At 39.4% G+C, this 16697-nt stretch overlaps 1 protein-coding gene across 1 annotated transcript in view; it reads right to left on the bottom strand.

Moving 5' to 3' along the window:
• The window catches only part of SV2C (synaptic vesicle glycoprotein 2C), a 106728-nt gene extending 91196 nt beyond the window's left edge, over positions 1-15532 (bottom strand). The window contains exon 1 of the mRNA XM_058823925.1: positions 15400-15532. The gene's annotated coding sequence lies outside the window, so the exon portion shown is untranslated. The remainder of the gene's footprint in view (positions 1-15399) is intronic.
• Positions 15533-16697: the final 1165 nt, after the last annotated feature.

Raw genomic sequence — 16697 nt, 5'->3', positions numbered from 1 at the left:
CAAACTGCATTATGTGCTGACTACACATCTTCAGTTTTTTATCCTGAATCACACTATTATTGCAGGTTGCCGAGCGCATGTGTGCCTTAGCACATGCAGGTGTAAGAAAACTTCAAGTAAATGAATCAAAGTGCCTGTAGTTTTATGGGTGCCATTAAATCACAAATATAACACTTTAGCAGCTTATATTTTACACCACTACTTTGTTCTGTGAACTCCATAAGCCTTTGTTTTGTGGACTTGGTAACATAGGTGAGAAGGAACCATGAAAAGAGACTAATATAATGTACAGATGAAAAGTCTGTACTGAAATTGCAGCAGACCCAAGCTTTTCAGATTCAGTAACTTAGACATCTAACAAAATGGGATTTATCTGTATCTCAGAGTACATTACGCAATCTGAGCACAACCACAGTGTGGCTTTCTTCCCTTGGGTAGAATATGTAGAGATGGATGGCACAAATGAATAAACACAGTGCTCTGCCATTAAAAGCACAAAATAAAGGCAGCAAAATGAAGATAGAAGAGCTGTAATTTTTTTTTCAATTTCGACAAGCTTTCTGCAGCTTATTTTGAAAACAACCTACTTGACAATTTGAAAAAAAATATTCTGTTCCCTGTGTTTGAATTTGCACAGCAGAAAGATGTGGTGAGCTGAAAATCTCAAAAATAAATTCTGTCATACAAACCATCTCTATTTTATTTTAAAGCAGAATGCCACCTGGTAATCTTTGTGCTTTATAGACATGAACAATTCTCTGATTCACTAAGATCCTAAGGTTCTTAAAATCTTTTGACATTCAGCAGTGAAGTTTACCATATCCCTGGAGTTCCTTGCTTTGAAACTGATTGCGCTTCTTCTCTTGTAGAGTTTTAATTGGCTGTCAGGGCTCCTAGTCCCTCATTAAGACCCAAGTCCCTCATTAAATCCAGCCCTGCCTCACCCAGTACCCCTTCCAGTACACCAGATGCTCTGCCATGGGCTCAAGTTCCCTCTTAAGCTCAGACTTGGCTGCCCCAAGTCTGCCTGAGCTTCACTATAGCTGCACTATATAGCTCCATCTCTCTCCTATTCCCTGCTGTTCCTGAATCTCAGACTGGACTTGCCTGACAGATCAGGGACATAACACTGCCCTACTCTGACGAGCACCAGACGCTTGCTGAAAACTGTTGCTCTCACCATTCTCTGGCTCAGGACAATGTTCCATCAGCGACAGCACTGCCCTGCCCACACTGTGGTCCCCCTCATCTCCTGCCCTGCCGTCTCTCCTGGAGCAGTCTTATGGTTGCTGCTCCTTGGCTACTCTCCTGAGGGCCAAAGCCTGGTCTAAGCCATCTCCTGCCCTGCCATCTCTCCTGGAGCAGTCTCATGGTTGCTGCTCCTTGGCTACTCTCCTGAGGGCCAAAGCCTGGTCTCAGCCAAAGGCCCCGAACCAGCAGGCCGAAGGTGCCTGTGTGAGGGGTCCCAGCGAGACTTGCAGGGCAAACCAAGTCTGTTGGGGCACTCAACATCCTCAGAGAAAACAAGAACATACTCCTGACTTGCAGATTACCCTTAGGACCATCAAACTTGACTAAAAGCAGACAGTAAAGCTACAGACAGCAGGCTAAAATTCTATATACACAGGTCCATCTCTCTACTGACAATGCTGAAGGCATGTCTAGACTCTAGACACCAGAAATTTGAAAGCAGCTTTATCCATAGAGAATGGTATGCTCAAAATTATAAAGCCTCTTGAGACTAAAACTATATCTGGAAGAGCAGCAGGAATAGCCAAAAAGCCAACATGGCGGTATTTTTCATTAGCAATCTCTGACCACAGCTGTTATCAGAATGGCTAGTTAGAAACCTTACTTTTGACATATGTAGCAAGTGCAGTCGACAAACAGACATTCTCAGGTCTCCTTTGTGGCAAGACAAGGGGAGCACACTGCACTTCACACACTGAGCTGCACTTTTTAGCATCAAGCCTCTCCTACCTATCTGTGATGTCATATTTCTGTTCTGCCACATCAAGCAACAGCACACCCTTAAAGTCTGAAAGGGTGTTTGCAAGGAACATTAGCGATGAATGTTTTAGACTGGATTGGAACAAATTAACACACTCACACTGAAGCCAGGGTGATTGGCAATGAGGTATCACCTTCTATAGAACAATTATCTTCAGTAGTTTGCTAGAAGTGTGTGCTGAAAACACACGAGAAACAATTCAAAGTTCTGCACAACTTTTAGCATTGACCAGGCTTATGAATTTATAGCACTTCAGTGTTTTTATATTATGACTGAATATTCAGGAAGAAAAATGTCATTGAAAGAAACCCTTGAAAGGACAAAGGCTGAAGCTACAGAATCTCTGCTGCGTTCAGGAGCCGTGGGCTTGATTTCCTGTTCTGCCATTCAAGTGGCATATTAGACATATTATCAAAGCATTATCTTCCATCAAACATAAAGAGGGGACTGGGAGTCATTGGACATCATCTGGAGCAGGTGGTGTCAAAAGTCTTAAATCTGTGGAGTCTTTGGTATGGAGCACATAAATAAAAACTGTTAACCCCACAGTTCTGAAGGGGGCATAACATACTACCTCTGCCAGCTGCTGAGATCAAATGTATTAATTTCTTGATTCACATTAAAAGGGTTTTCATTAAAAGGAACTGGAATAAAAACACAGGAGGGAAAAAGTCAAAATCAGTAATAGTTCCTTAATAATTATAAAATACCTCCACCTTATTTTATGCCTTCCTGCTAAAAGGAGTGGTTGTTTTTTACAGCAATGTAAATTAGGCAGAGGAGATACACAGTCATATTTTTTACTGTGGTTTCTTCTAAATCCCGAGGTTCAGTATAATATGATAAATCAAACCATTAAGAGAGAGTGTACACAGCAGCCTTATTTAATTTTTCATGTCATTTGCATGTTTTGAAAGGTGGAACCCACCCTCACTGGCTCAATCCTTAAAAGCCATGCATTCCCCAAGAGGTAAGAATTACTTAACATTTAACAGCTTAGTTTTATCTTTCACTTGACAGTGGTCTCTGACACTGCAAAGGTCATCCCGACCTGTCTGTGTTCTAAAGCAATTTCCCTTGAATTTATGTCTTCCATCTGATTAATCATTATCCCCATTTTCCACTCTGGCTCTTTACTGATATTGCCCTCAAACAAAACCAGCCATGACCCTTCAGCAGATAATCAAGAACAGACGCCTGCATAGTGGTTCCATGTTCACAAGTGCTTTTTGTTTAACTGAAGATATTGCTGCTATCAGTCACACAGAGAAGCACTGCCATATCAATAACATCCCTTGACAAGGGGATCATACCATTATCAGCACCTCAGATACATTCGCAGAGCATGTTAAAGGACACTATTTGCACTCTCCAGTGATTCTAATACACCCTCATGCTTCGGCACGCATAATTTAAATGTTCTACATTACTAATAGGCATTTAGAAGCATTTCGATTTTTCTTCTCTTCTGACTTGGCCTATAATTATCGCTTTTATTTCATCCAAAAGAAACAGTAAGACCCTTCTCATCCACCCACAGTGGGGTCCATGGATGACTCAAATCAGATAATATTTTTGGTTCAAAGGCAGAAAATTATCTACATGCAACCAGCGCCAGCTGACTAACAAAAGAAATTGGTGTTACACTCGAAGAAGGTTTCCTGTGTACTCTGGGGCCAGGGAGTCTGAAGAAAGCATTAAAAAAAAAACCAACACACTTGTGTGTGTAGAGGCATATGCCCAAAACAGGCAAAATGAACAGCAAGTAAAGTCCAAATTAAGGCCCAGTACACCACGGTCTAAAAGTAATTTTCTTTTTCTGGGAAAAATAAGAGAATACTTGGATGCCATAAATTTTTACATTTAATTAGAAAAGCAATTTTAGAAGATAAATTTTTACTATATCAGCCAATTAGTTATTGACTATAGTTTACAATCAGCTTTTAAAAAGTATCACATTGTGGTGGCCTCAGGATATAGGTCATATTAAATGCTTGATTCCTTGAATATGTGTGCATCAGCTTTCATGGAAAACAGTTTTGTAGATTGTATAGTTGAATCAGCACTCAGTGTTTGCTCCCCCCAGAGCAAGGAACTTTAATTTAACCCAAAATTATGCAGGAATTTGGATCAGTGCATCTTTTCTGTCCATTGCAGGTGCTCTCCTGGCCTCTCTACATCTTTCAGTGATTCACACCCAGAGCAACACATAAGCCTTGCATTCTCTGCTGTTGTAGCACTCAGACCAGCAGGTAACAGGTTTTCTTAGTGGTATTTTTAACACTTACTCAGATTTTTTAAAAAGCCTCTACATGTTTACAGAGCCCTTAGGAAGTACAGTAACTCTTCCTTTTCAATCAAATCTATTCCATTTATGCTGTACATTTTCTTAGGAAAATTTATTTATTAAAAATAGCTTCCTCATTAAAAATCCACATTACTAAATTATCAAAAACAGAAGACATGAACCGAATTACCGCTTCCATTATTTTAAAATATTAAATAAAATTGATTTTAATATTTTAACAAAAGCAATCATTTAAAGAAAATTGCTAGCATAAAGTTCAGCCAACAAAAGGATACTTCAGCTCTCAGTAGTTCATTTTCCCAGTCACAGGAGTGAAGGAACACAGTGTATTGGAACCTGTAGCTTGCTCCTATTCCTAGATATTGAAATACAAATATACAAAAAAGCTTACATTTTTTCATGCGTAAAAGGGACAATATAAAACAATTTTTTTCCCAAACACAAAAAATATATTTTTACCTAATAACCACAAATAAAATGGACATAAAGTATACTTCATAAAGAATCATCAATATTTGACAGGAAAAAAAATTAATTGATAATTCAGCTCCATTTCCTACTCATGTCCTGGCAGGCACTTTCTCTGTCAACACCTATTTTCCACAAGGTTTCCACTTTATCAACTAAGTTGTCTTATTCTACAAGAACCTATGCCCTTGAGGTAATAATTCATATGAACAACTCCATAGCAAAAAAGAAGATTATAGATACATTACATATCTATGTGCATATAAACAGATATTTGTACATATATGGGGAAAAACCTTCACTGGATGTTGTTTACAAATTAGGTTTCTGTGTTTTGAATTCCCACAATCTGCTTCTGTACAACACAGAGCTAGGATTTTTTTTTTTTAATTAAATATTGCATCTGACTACAATATTCTTAAGATTAGTCATATGACAAAATATTGAAGAAAATATGCCAAAAATCTTATGCCCTACAATCAGGAAAAACTTTTCAGCACAGGATGCAAAAATCCTCATGTATTTCTAAGAGAAGGAAAGAATTAACTATGGCTGTCACATGTGAATTTGGATAATGAAGGTAAACTTTCTATCTCACCACTAGCCCAAAGTAATTTTGGCTGATAAAAATCCCTAAAATGCTGCAGTCTTCATGTGTTCTAAGCTATGTGAGGAGATTTATTCAACATATTATTTCCACCTGAGAATTAGGTATTTTTTAGTATGAAGTCCACTTCTATTCAAATTCTTTCTGGGTACTCCTAAGTACACTTCCCTAGGAAGAGAAAAATAGCCAAAAAGCTAAATAATGGCCAGCTATGAACTGACACTATATGCTACAACATCTCCATAAATAAAGACAGAACTAAATGACTCTGCAGCTCTACAGTTTGGAAGAACTGCAGAAGAATACTAAACAACATAATTTTTCAGCTAGACACACTTTTTGATTCAGGTTGTTATCTGGATTTTGTTTCTTCACTTGCTGGCATCTACAGTAATTCTATTCTGAAACACTGTACCTGAAGTGAGCATATGTGAAGCTTAGAAGGTTTAGGAAAAATATTATTTATATCTTTACCACAACACCCCCTAAAACATCAAAGTGGAATGTTACCACACTTGCTTACACTATGCTATACACTCAAGGGGAATACACTTGAGTTCCTCATATTTCAGCAAGTATACACAATAAAATTACTATTTGGTGATTTCTATGAGTAAAAACTACTTTAGAGAGCAGTAAATATATTGAAAGAAGTTGGTTTGCAATAGTTTCCCAAATATTGGAAAATTTATTGTCTTCCTTTGGACTACAGAGCTGACAGTCATCATGCTCATTTGTTAATATAATACAGAAATTAGCAAGTAATTTCTCCAGTGAAAATTTGTTCTTCTGAGAAAATTACTTATTTCCTAGAAAGAAACAGTTTCCCCATCTGCTAAGATTAAGTAGAGTGGCAGCAGCGTGACATTCTACTTAATAATTTTGTACAGCTGGTTACAGCAAGGAATCTTCTACACTGTTTTGCATGACCACATGAATGATAAATATTCGTTAAAGACAGAAAAAAGAACTTAAATCAATTTTGTGAGTTCTGGTAGTTTTCTGCCATGAAATTATAGCTGAAATTGAACTGAAACACTTAAAATTGGGAGGAAAATTGTAAAGTAACATTTTAAGTTTTTCATGCTATGTGGAGCAAAAACAACATACAGGAGGCAATTCAGTCATCTTCCTAAACAAAAGGGTGAGCCGGGTATGAGAAATAATGATTACTCACAGGTAATGAATTTCAATCCCAGCTGGGGATCTGAAAGACAATTATTTTCTTAATTTTCAAAAATTGAAGTCCACTGATACTTTCTAAAGCAACTGATAGGCCAAGCAATGACTTACATGTAGTAGAGAAAATCACCTTAAATGGGTTACTCTTGAATTATCCCCAGGTCACTTTAGTCAAAAGATGTGTCAGAGCAATACTCAGTGGGGTTTTTTTTAGTGCTTATAGTCGGTTGTTCCAGATTCATAATCAACACTGTAATGCTATTTTACAACAGAAAAAAGCTTTTTTAAAAACCATTTAACAAATGTGAACTGAAAGAGAATTTCCAGGAGTCTTCTTGTTTCTACAGAGGAAGTTAGTACAAAACAAGCTGCACTCCACAAAAAACTGCCTTGAGGAGGAAAGGTGTCCAGGACTAAAGCCTTATGGTTGCTTCCAGACTATTAATGAGTAGTGCCACATCTTGAACAGCCACCATCTTCATGAAGAGACATGGTCATGGACAGACAGCAGATAGCCACAGCTCCAGCAAATACCTTCAGGGATATTGGTATTTTATTAATTTGGATTTTAGCTGCGAAAGTCTTTAAGGAGCAAGCTTTGCTCTGTTCAATATAGGACCTAATTAATAATGGTATTTGATAACAGCTACTTTTATCTAATTTACACCTATTTTCTAAACATCTGGTTCTTAAAATATGTTTGACCAATTAGCTAAGAGGCTTTATTATCTTCCCTGCCTTCTAGTTTTTCTGAGCAAAGACACAGAACCACACTGATTGTATTATCTTTTAACCTTTGTGAGTTTGTGATTGGTTGTTCAGGTGTACAAGGACTGATCCCTTAATTATTTTTAATACAGATATCTACAGAATTCAACTGGAATTTGTCTTTAGTAAGAATTTTTGTAAATATGGGCCTAAATATTTTTGTTGAGATATTCAGAGTTTAAGGAGTGCATTTATGGAACAGAAGATAGCTCATATCCTCAAGATCATGTAGTAAATAAAATTTTTAAGACCTTTACAATTAATAAAGACTTAGATTCTCCCAAGTTCAGATGTGAAGGAAATATGAAATTAAATTTGAAGAAATATAAGTTGAATAAATTTTAGTGCATTTAAGCAGACCAATGCTAGTTGTTTCCATTAGGGTCTAACACTTATAACACCTTTATATATTTTTTAGGAAAAACAGACTCACTGCTCCATGCCCACATTGTTGTTTGTTTGTTTTCCTTTCCAGTTCATTTGAAGGCATGGAGAGCACCAGAAAGGAATTAGTATTCCACCTGAATGGACCAAAGAAATTATCAAAGACTAACATAAAAGGCTTTTCAGTTTTCTCAACAAGTGGGCTGAATTTTTGCTGCAACAGTCTTGGCCTACCCAACTTGGGAAACCATATGAAATATGTTCAATTTAAGAATCCATTTGTTAATTTAGAGCACCAAAGAATGAAGTTGTAAGTGTATACTTGCTGTTCCCCATAGGGATCATGTTCTCAGCAGGTAAATGTAATGTCCACAAAAGGATTGAAACATACATAGAGAAAATACATTTTTTCTCTTTAAAGGTGAAGTTATGCCCTTATAACCTCTATAAGGCTTTATAAGGTAGTTATACACCCACAAAATGGATGTGATTTCTTTTGTTTATGGTACTGACAAACACATCCACACAAAATATTCTATGCTAGTAAACATGACAATATCTGCCAAGGCTGACCATATATGTTCTATCTAAATACAAGTTTTAGATACCACACAATACTTGAAATCTTAGAAGGTTAGAATTTTTCTAGCCAAGTGCTTATTTATTGATCAATATAGGTAGGACTATTTAAAATCAGATGGAAAATAATCAGAGAGAAAAAAAGATCAATTTCTTTTTAGCCCTTTCTCTCCAACAGACCTCTATATTGACAGATTCTAAGCCAAATTCCCATTGAATGCAATTGCATTAACCACATTTGAATTACAGTGAGATTTACTGGCATCTAAACTACTCCTTATATGTGAATATGCAATAGATGTCCCTGCTCTCACAGCTGAGGAGAAGCCAGTGTAAAATATCTTTGTCAACAGACACTTGAGCCATTACATAATACTTTTTAGCTCAATGGGACATTTATCTCCATGCTGTTTGTAGGCAGCCATGTCACAAAATATTTTTCATGGAATTCTACACTAGAAAAATCACACACAGTAACATCTTTCTAAGAGAGAATGAGAGATGTTTTCTCCAAGAAGAATCAGGTCCTCTGTACTAACATCAGTCTTTGGGCAAAGAGACCCCATTTTAACTTACATTGCTGTACAGCACCATGTAACCTCTGCAAATGCAGAATAACCACATTCTGGAATGCATTAACAAGAGTTTCACCTGAGGCAACATTCCCCTCTGTTTGTCAAGATGTGGTTAGATTAGTATTTCCAATTTTGCCCCTCTTACCAATATATTGTTATAAGGAAGAAAGTCCTCATACTGAGTCAGTGAAGCATGGGAATGGTTACACACAGAAGCCTTGAGGTCCCCATCCCTGGAGATTTAAACTTTGGTTGTGAAAGGCCCTGAGCAACCCAATCTAACTATAAAATTGTCCCTGCATTTAGAAGTGGACTGGATTAAGTAATTTCAAGAAGTACCTTCAAATGTACAGTATTCAATGGTGCTTTTGCACTGCAATAGTATTGTGCAGAAACCTTCCTGTAAGTTTTAAATTAATTACCTTTGAATGAGGACAATCTATACGCATCACTATCCACACCGCAGGATAATCTCAAGAACTATGTTTGTAGTTCATTCAGAGCGTTGTATTGGTGTACCAAACTGCCACAGAAACTAGCTATTTTAAACCTCTCCATTATGTCTGCAGTATACTGCAGCCCGTGATGAGACGGCATACCAGGGAAAGAGCAGATTACATCTGCATAGCAGAGACTCCCACGAGCCTTAGTACTCCTTTTTTTTCTCCACTAAACAGATCACCCCTAAAAACATTCCAGGCACAATAAGAAATTTTTTAGTTATATGTCCTACATCACTAAGGGTGTTTTTGTCTGATACTCTCTCTGTTTCCAGAATTTGATTTATTTAATGAAAGAAGTAACGGTTGAGAACAGCAATGGCACAACTATTTGCTGATATGAAAAACAGGAGAACAAGACATCAAATGGTAACCTTTGGTACTTTTGCCTACTGTATTTCAGGTGTATATTAAAATCAAACGAGCCTGAGTGGAAAACATGAAACACACCAATCAGTGTAGCTTAAAAAAAAAAGTAAATTATACAGGTAAAGCCTTTAAAATGCATGCCTAGTATATTAGGCATACATATGCTTACACAGAATGAAATCACAGAAACACAGGAACGGGTCAGATTGGGAGGGACCACAGTGGGTCACCTTGTCCAACCTCCCTGCATAAGCTAGACCATCCCAGAACTCATGGCACAGGATTGCATCCAGATGGTTCTGGATTATCTCCACTGAGGGAGGCTCCACACCCTCTCTGAGCAATCTGTTCCACTGCAAGGTCACCTGCACAATAAATTTCTTCTTCATGTTCAGGTGGACCTTCCTGGGCATCAGTGTCTGCCCACTGCCTCTTGTTCTACTGCCTGGCACCACTAGGAAGAGCCTAGTCCATTCTATTGGTACCCTCCCTTCAAATACTTGCACACATCAATGGGTTCCCTCTCAGTCGTCTCTTCTCAAGACTGGACAGGCCTAACTCACTCAGCCTTTCTTCTATAAAAGAGATGCTACTGTCCTCTCATCAACTTTGTCACCCTCCACTGAACTCACCATAGGAGCTCCATGCCTCTTTGGTCCTGAGTCCAGAACTGAATACAGCATTCCTGGGGAGACCTTGCTAGGGCTGAGTACAGGGGCAGGATCACCTTCCATGACCTGTTGGCAATGCTCTTCCTGATGCCCCCCAGGATACCACTGGCATTCTTGGCCACCAGAACACGCTGCTGGCCCATGGACAGTTCTGGTCCAAGAAGTCATTAATTTCTCAGCCTTAGGAACAGTACAGGCAACCACTGTTTGTAAGGCTGCAGCAATAGCTGTGATTGCCAGATAAAAGCAAAACCCTCTATGGTTAAGGGAGGTGGGGATGGTAGAATACATTTTGCAAAGACATCTTCGGATAAGCACTGCTATGCTTACAGACAGGAAATTTTATCCTCCAGCTCCATACAAATTGAAAATGGTGTCAGCTAAAGATACGGAGGCCCTGGGAGGTGCTGTGAATAAAGTCATCTCTCCATTCCAGAGTTACCATGGTTAAATGGTAAAATAGTGATTAAATAATTATTTTCCATAATGCATCTCATGAAGCTTTTTCCTATACAAGCTCTCATGTGATCATTAAAGGGGAACAATCCTGCAAGATGCTTTAATGCCGCTACGAACAGTATGCATTGTAACATGGATTTTCTGTCAAAAATCAAGACGTGCTTGTGAGACTCAGACTTCCACTCTAGAACAAAGCACATAACCAGGCCTATGCAGCCATGACCACAGAAATAACCTGCAGCGAAAGAGAGAGCCAGCTACAGGGATGCTGCTTTATCTTAAAAAAAAATAAATCTTGCGGCTGGCAAGGGAACATGAAGCTGCAGCAGCACCATGTTTTTATGAGTCCAGATCAATATAAAGCTAAATGCCTTGTGTGCTGAAGCAGATAAATTATGTGATAGGTGTCATTTGTATTTTTAATATGGTGCATCTTCAGTCCAATTAGAAATATTTGGATGGAATCTCCACCTAATCGTGAAAGTCTCTGATGTTTTGCTAATGCATAGCAAGTCTTTATTGTCAGCAGTCAGTCAGCAGAAATACAGACAAACAGAGGTAAGAATTCAGTCTCAAAAATGAAAGGATGCTAATGGTATCCTAGTATTATTACAGTGAATTACACTGCATTACATCTTTAAGCGATTTTGTTTGTTGCGTATGCAACATTTAAACTTTTATTAGCCTCTCTGGATGAGAAAATGACTGAGAGTTGGAACCACAAAGAAGGAAGGACTGAGCTTGATATTGCTTTCCTCCATTTGTTTTTGTTTTTTTTTTAACAAGAGGACAAATGTCTCAATAATAATCACACTAAAGAAACTTACATTTGATTATATTTCATGCACACTTATTTATCTCTTGCTGACATAAAACTGGTGATTTGAAAACAAACCTGACTAATAGATCACTGACCTGTAACATATGTATTTACATGAGAATATGTACTCTGTACCTTTAGAATGTCTCTAGATGAACTGTGTAGCAATATAGGAAACCAAAGAAGAATTAAAGATTTGTAATTAAAATTATCAACCACTGCTTTATGGAAAAAGAGGCCCACCGTGTTTTGCAACAAAGATACTAGAAAATACATAACATTTAATTTAAAACTGAGGAAGTTTGATAAGTTAAAAGAAAAATTAAACTACCTTTTCTTGCAACATCAATACTTTGAGCACAATTTCAATTTTTCCCCCTTTATATTGCTTGCAAACACTTAAAAGAAGAAAAGCTGTAAATCTAGTCCTCCGAGTCATTTTACAAAGGACTCCATTCTGTTTTAATAGGAAAATGTTATGCACTACATCATATGAAAGCAGTGGCAGCAGCTGTGAGTTCCCTATCACAGGTTTGCAAACACATTTAATCTAATTGATGAGCTTTTGTTTAAACATGCATTGATATGCATCCTGTGGTGCATATGGTTTGCAAAGATTCACAACAATATACAGCCCAAGTAATCTGCCTGTGGTGCTGAAACAACTTTGATAATATTGAGAATGTGAAATATTTTTGTTAATACTATTTTCATGCAAGAAAAAGAACCACAAACAAACAAAGCAACAACATAGAAAAGAAAAAGAGAAAACACAACTAACTAAAACCCTAGATAATTATATAGCTGGATGCATTCTATTTCACACTGCAACCTAAATTCAAATCACACTGATTTAACAGAATGATCAGGACCACTGTGGATAAACTTTTGTCAGTTGTGCTTTGAAACACACATTTCAAAAAGCCAATTTGAAATTTACCACTTGTTCAAGTAATTTACACAAGTTTACATTCCTGGGTATACATAGATTCAGTTACAGATTTCACATGCTACTGTCACCTGAGGTAACACCATGTTTCGTAAACATAACATTTTTTAGTATTTATTTTTTGTTTTTTGCAAGTATCTTTCTTGCATGTTGATAGAACTTAGAAAAAAAACCTAACACCTTTGCTTTATTATTTTTGAAAATATATTAGATTTCTCAAATATATAATGAGAAAAGATTTGGTTTGATTTCATTTGGTCAAATTTAAATCCATTTTCCCCAAAAGCAATGACGCATAATTTAACATCAAATTGCCATCAGAGAAACTACGTATTTAGTCAGTGCTACTGATATTCAGGGTCATTTTTGTTGAAACACCATAGGAATACAGCTTTAGAAATACAGACATTAAACAAATGATTGTTTTTTCTTTTTCCTCAAGTATCAATTCAAGATGTTTGGGGACTGGACATGAATCAATGATTTTAATTGACTGACTGTCTTTTTCTCTGTATTTGGCCTATGCAAAGCTTTTCTCCAAATAAAAGTAGAAGTATACTTGGAACTTACTGTGACTATTTTGTCAAATTCTTCATTTCTTTGAAATATAGAAAAGTGAGACTTCTTGCTCCCACATTAAGGAAACAGATAAAAAAAAAAACAAAACAAAAAAAAACCAAACAAAAAATCCCAATCAAACAAACAAAAAGCCCAACAAAACACTAAAATAGTAAGCTATCATTCAGGGAAATTGTAGAAAATGCCTAAGTGAGAGGGAAGGAATGGTGGGGTTTTGTTTACCATGCTGCTTTCAGTATTCAGGACAATACTGAATAAATGAACAGTTACAGGGAAAACCAAACATTTTACAAGATGGTGAAATTGCTGTTTTCATTCTCACAGGGAACTCAACTCAGGGAAAAAAAATGTAAAACTTCTATTTGGGAGGATATGCAACACAGTTAAAACAGGACCCTTTCACTTAGAGAACTTGGAGGAAAACTTCCAATAGAAATATACTATTTACAATTAATCCAATCAGAGACCTTCATTTGGCTTGTATGTTGGGAGTTTTTTTCCTGAAACCCTTTGTGGCTTATTGTGAATTCATCAGGAAAATCCTTCCAGTATCTCCTTTCAGCTCCACTTCCAGTTCTATCTGCAATTCCCTTGAGAAGCAGTAATTTTTGGCAGAGTTTGTGCCACCTTTACAGATGAATTCAGCAGCTCCCTCTCTCTCCTAAGGCAGAAGTTCCTGTTAGCTCCCTGCACTGCAGTGCAATGCAGCCCAAGTACCAGCAGTACCAAGTGTGTTTGTCTGAGTAGGTTTCCCTTGTGTTGTACTAACCTCTGCAATCCATCCCCCTCTCCATCAGAGATACATTCAGCAGCGTCCTTCCTAACCCTTTACGGAAAGGAGAGCAGGATACTATCCATCACAGAGAAGCCCGGGTGATCTCAGCATCTTTCGATGAGACAGCCTCCCTCCTCCCCACCTATCTTTATATGCTTCTTCCTCATCTTTCTCTTCTCTCCTCAGCCCCCTCCCTTCTGTACAGATGTGCTGTGCCCACCCCAGCCAGGATGACTCAGCTCCCACCCTCGTCCCCTACTCTCACTGCACCCACAGTGTTTTGCAGGATTAGGCCCCTAAGCCTAATCAGAGATCCTACACATTCAATTACCCACATCATCCAGCCCTCCAGCCCCTGGGGCATCCTGCCTTCTCTCAGGACTGCCAGACCTGCTCCTATGCCTCTTTTAATTCCTCGGGCTCTTCTACCCTGCAATCTTCTTTAAATTAGATGTGTGTTGCCTCGAAAAGTCTCACCATCCCATGGCTCTTCCTAACCCTAGACTTGGGCTATACTTTTCATCATTGTGACTTCTGTGTTCTCTCCTCCCCACATGTGTCAGAATCGTCTCGGGACCTAAATTCCCAAAGCCCCTTGTAAAACAGGACTTAGTATGTTTTGGAGAACTCCTTTCCTGAAGCTGCAGAGAAGGAAATCCCTCCCTGCACTTTACCGGTCACAAATGCTAAACTGTTTACTCAACACAGTCAATGTGAGTGACAGTTCTTGAAGGAAATCTATCGTGACAAAAGCAACAGTGTTCTCAAAACCACTTAAATTGGTTATTCTCTTTGTTTTATCTCGTCCCCCCTCCCCCCTTCCTTTCCTGTTGCAAGGTCTGAAATGCCGATTGTTCCCTCCTTAACGTATCTTGGAAAGTGTCGGTCCCCTGAGGAACTGGAATTGACATCCTTTCTGCACCTTCGGTTTTCCTCACCATCCTTACGACAGCTGCAAACTTGTATTCCTCTAACATCTGGAGTCTGTGAACCTCGACACCCCTGGTTTTTGCTCCCCTAGCGTGCAAAAGTTTCAGCTTTAAGAAGCCAGGTTCTAAAGCGAAGATTAGGCGCCCGGAGCTTCTCGGATCTGTGTAACCTGCTTTCTCTGCGCAAAGACCGAGCTCTGGGCAGAGCAGGAGTGAGCAGCAGCCGAGCACAGACCGCTCACGGCGCTCACCGCGGAGATGAGAGGGAACCCCGCGCTGCCGTCTAGCGCCCGACCTGCCCCGAAGGGAGCAAGAGAGCTCTACCCCGTCCCCGGCAAGCAAGACCCCTCTAAGTCCCGTGAAAAAGTTGAAGCCAAGCATGCAAAAAAAAAAAAAAAAAAAAAAAAAAGGAAAAGTTGCTCTCGAGCAGAGTCGCGGCAGCCCGAGCGCCCGGATCATCACTTACCGGGGGGCAGGCGGCGGAGAGCCGGGGCTGCTCCCTCCGCTCCCGCTGCCGCTGCTCCTGCTGGCGGCGTGAAGCGAGCGGAGCCTCTCGGAGGAGCCGCCGAGCGTGACAGACCAGAGGAGGGGCGGACCGGAGCGGCTGTGTGGGCTTCGCGTTGCGGTGGAGCCTCTGCGGCAGTGCCGGGGAGAGAGGGGGAGCGGGCGGGAGGCGCGGGGCGGGCGGCGGCCGCCACCATCAATAACCGGGGGCGTGGGGCGCGGCGAGGGCGATCCCCGCCGCAGGCAGCGGCCCGAGCCGGCCCAGGGGAGGCACAGAAACGCCCCCGCCCCCGCCGCCGGCATGGCTGGAAGCCTCCGTGGAAACAGGGCCCTTTTCCTGCTAGAAGGGAAAAATTAAATCAGTGACGCTCACGCATTCACTTTATTGCAGAAGACAGTGTTCTATGAGAGGTGAGGACAGGAGAGAGCATATGAAATTGGTTGTTTCAATACAGGTTGCAACAGGCCCGATGATCATCCAGAGACCACTGCATCCCTCCTCTTTACTCTCTTCCCAGAGTGCGAGCAGTGAACACTTTGCAGCAACAGTGAGAAACCGCCTGTGCTCCACACGCAAAGACTGAGTAAAGATCAGTGCTGGTGCAGGAAGAGCCACAAGCAATATTCACTTTCCTGAGTGGAAAAATTACTGACTGCAAGAAGAGGGAACAGACTAGAACAGATTGCTTGAAGTGATAGTGAACTTGTATCCTACATGTTTTAGGAAGACATCAGAAAAACATGTTTATTGATTGTTTTAGGACAAACAGGAAAAATAGATTAGTTGTGAAACCTTTTTTTTTTGGACAGTAGGAAGTTATTATGTTTATTACTCCAATCAACTTATATTTAAAGTGGTGGCATCAGAGACTGAAAACGACATCATAACTTTATCACACTAGCTGTTATAGCCACTCTAGAACAAAGAACATGGTGCTAGTTCCTCCTTTATGGTTGTATACATTTACTTGCAATTGTATTGACAAAGTCTGTAATGTGACAAACACAGTGGTATTGCCAAAATGAAGGTGTGAGAGAAACTGAACAGGTAGGACTCCATATTAAAAACCAGCAAATATTCAGCCAGTTTTATTAACAAGTACGGGATTTGAATTCATCTTCCCAAAATACATTAATCCACAAAATATGCCTATAGGAGAAAAGTGGGGTAATGGGCGGGTACCATTATTGCCCCCTCCCATACTCTGGACATGCCTAGTGTGTGCCCACTAAGTGTTGTAATTTTTGATAGTCCATCTG

This window comes from Ammospiza caudacuta, chromosome Z (genome assembly GCF_027887145.1).
Source record: "Ammospiza caudacuta isolate bAmmCau1 chromosome Z, bAmmCau1.pri, whole genome shotgun sequence".
In the NCBI taxonomy this organism is placed as follows: Eukaryota; Metazoa; Chordata; class Aves; order Passeriformes; family Passerellidae; genus Ammospiza; species Ammospiza caudacuta.
The sequence above is the reverse complement of the archived record's forward strand: the minus strand, read 5'-3'. Positions and strand labels throughout refer to the sequence as shown.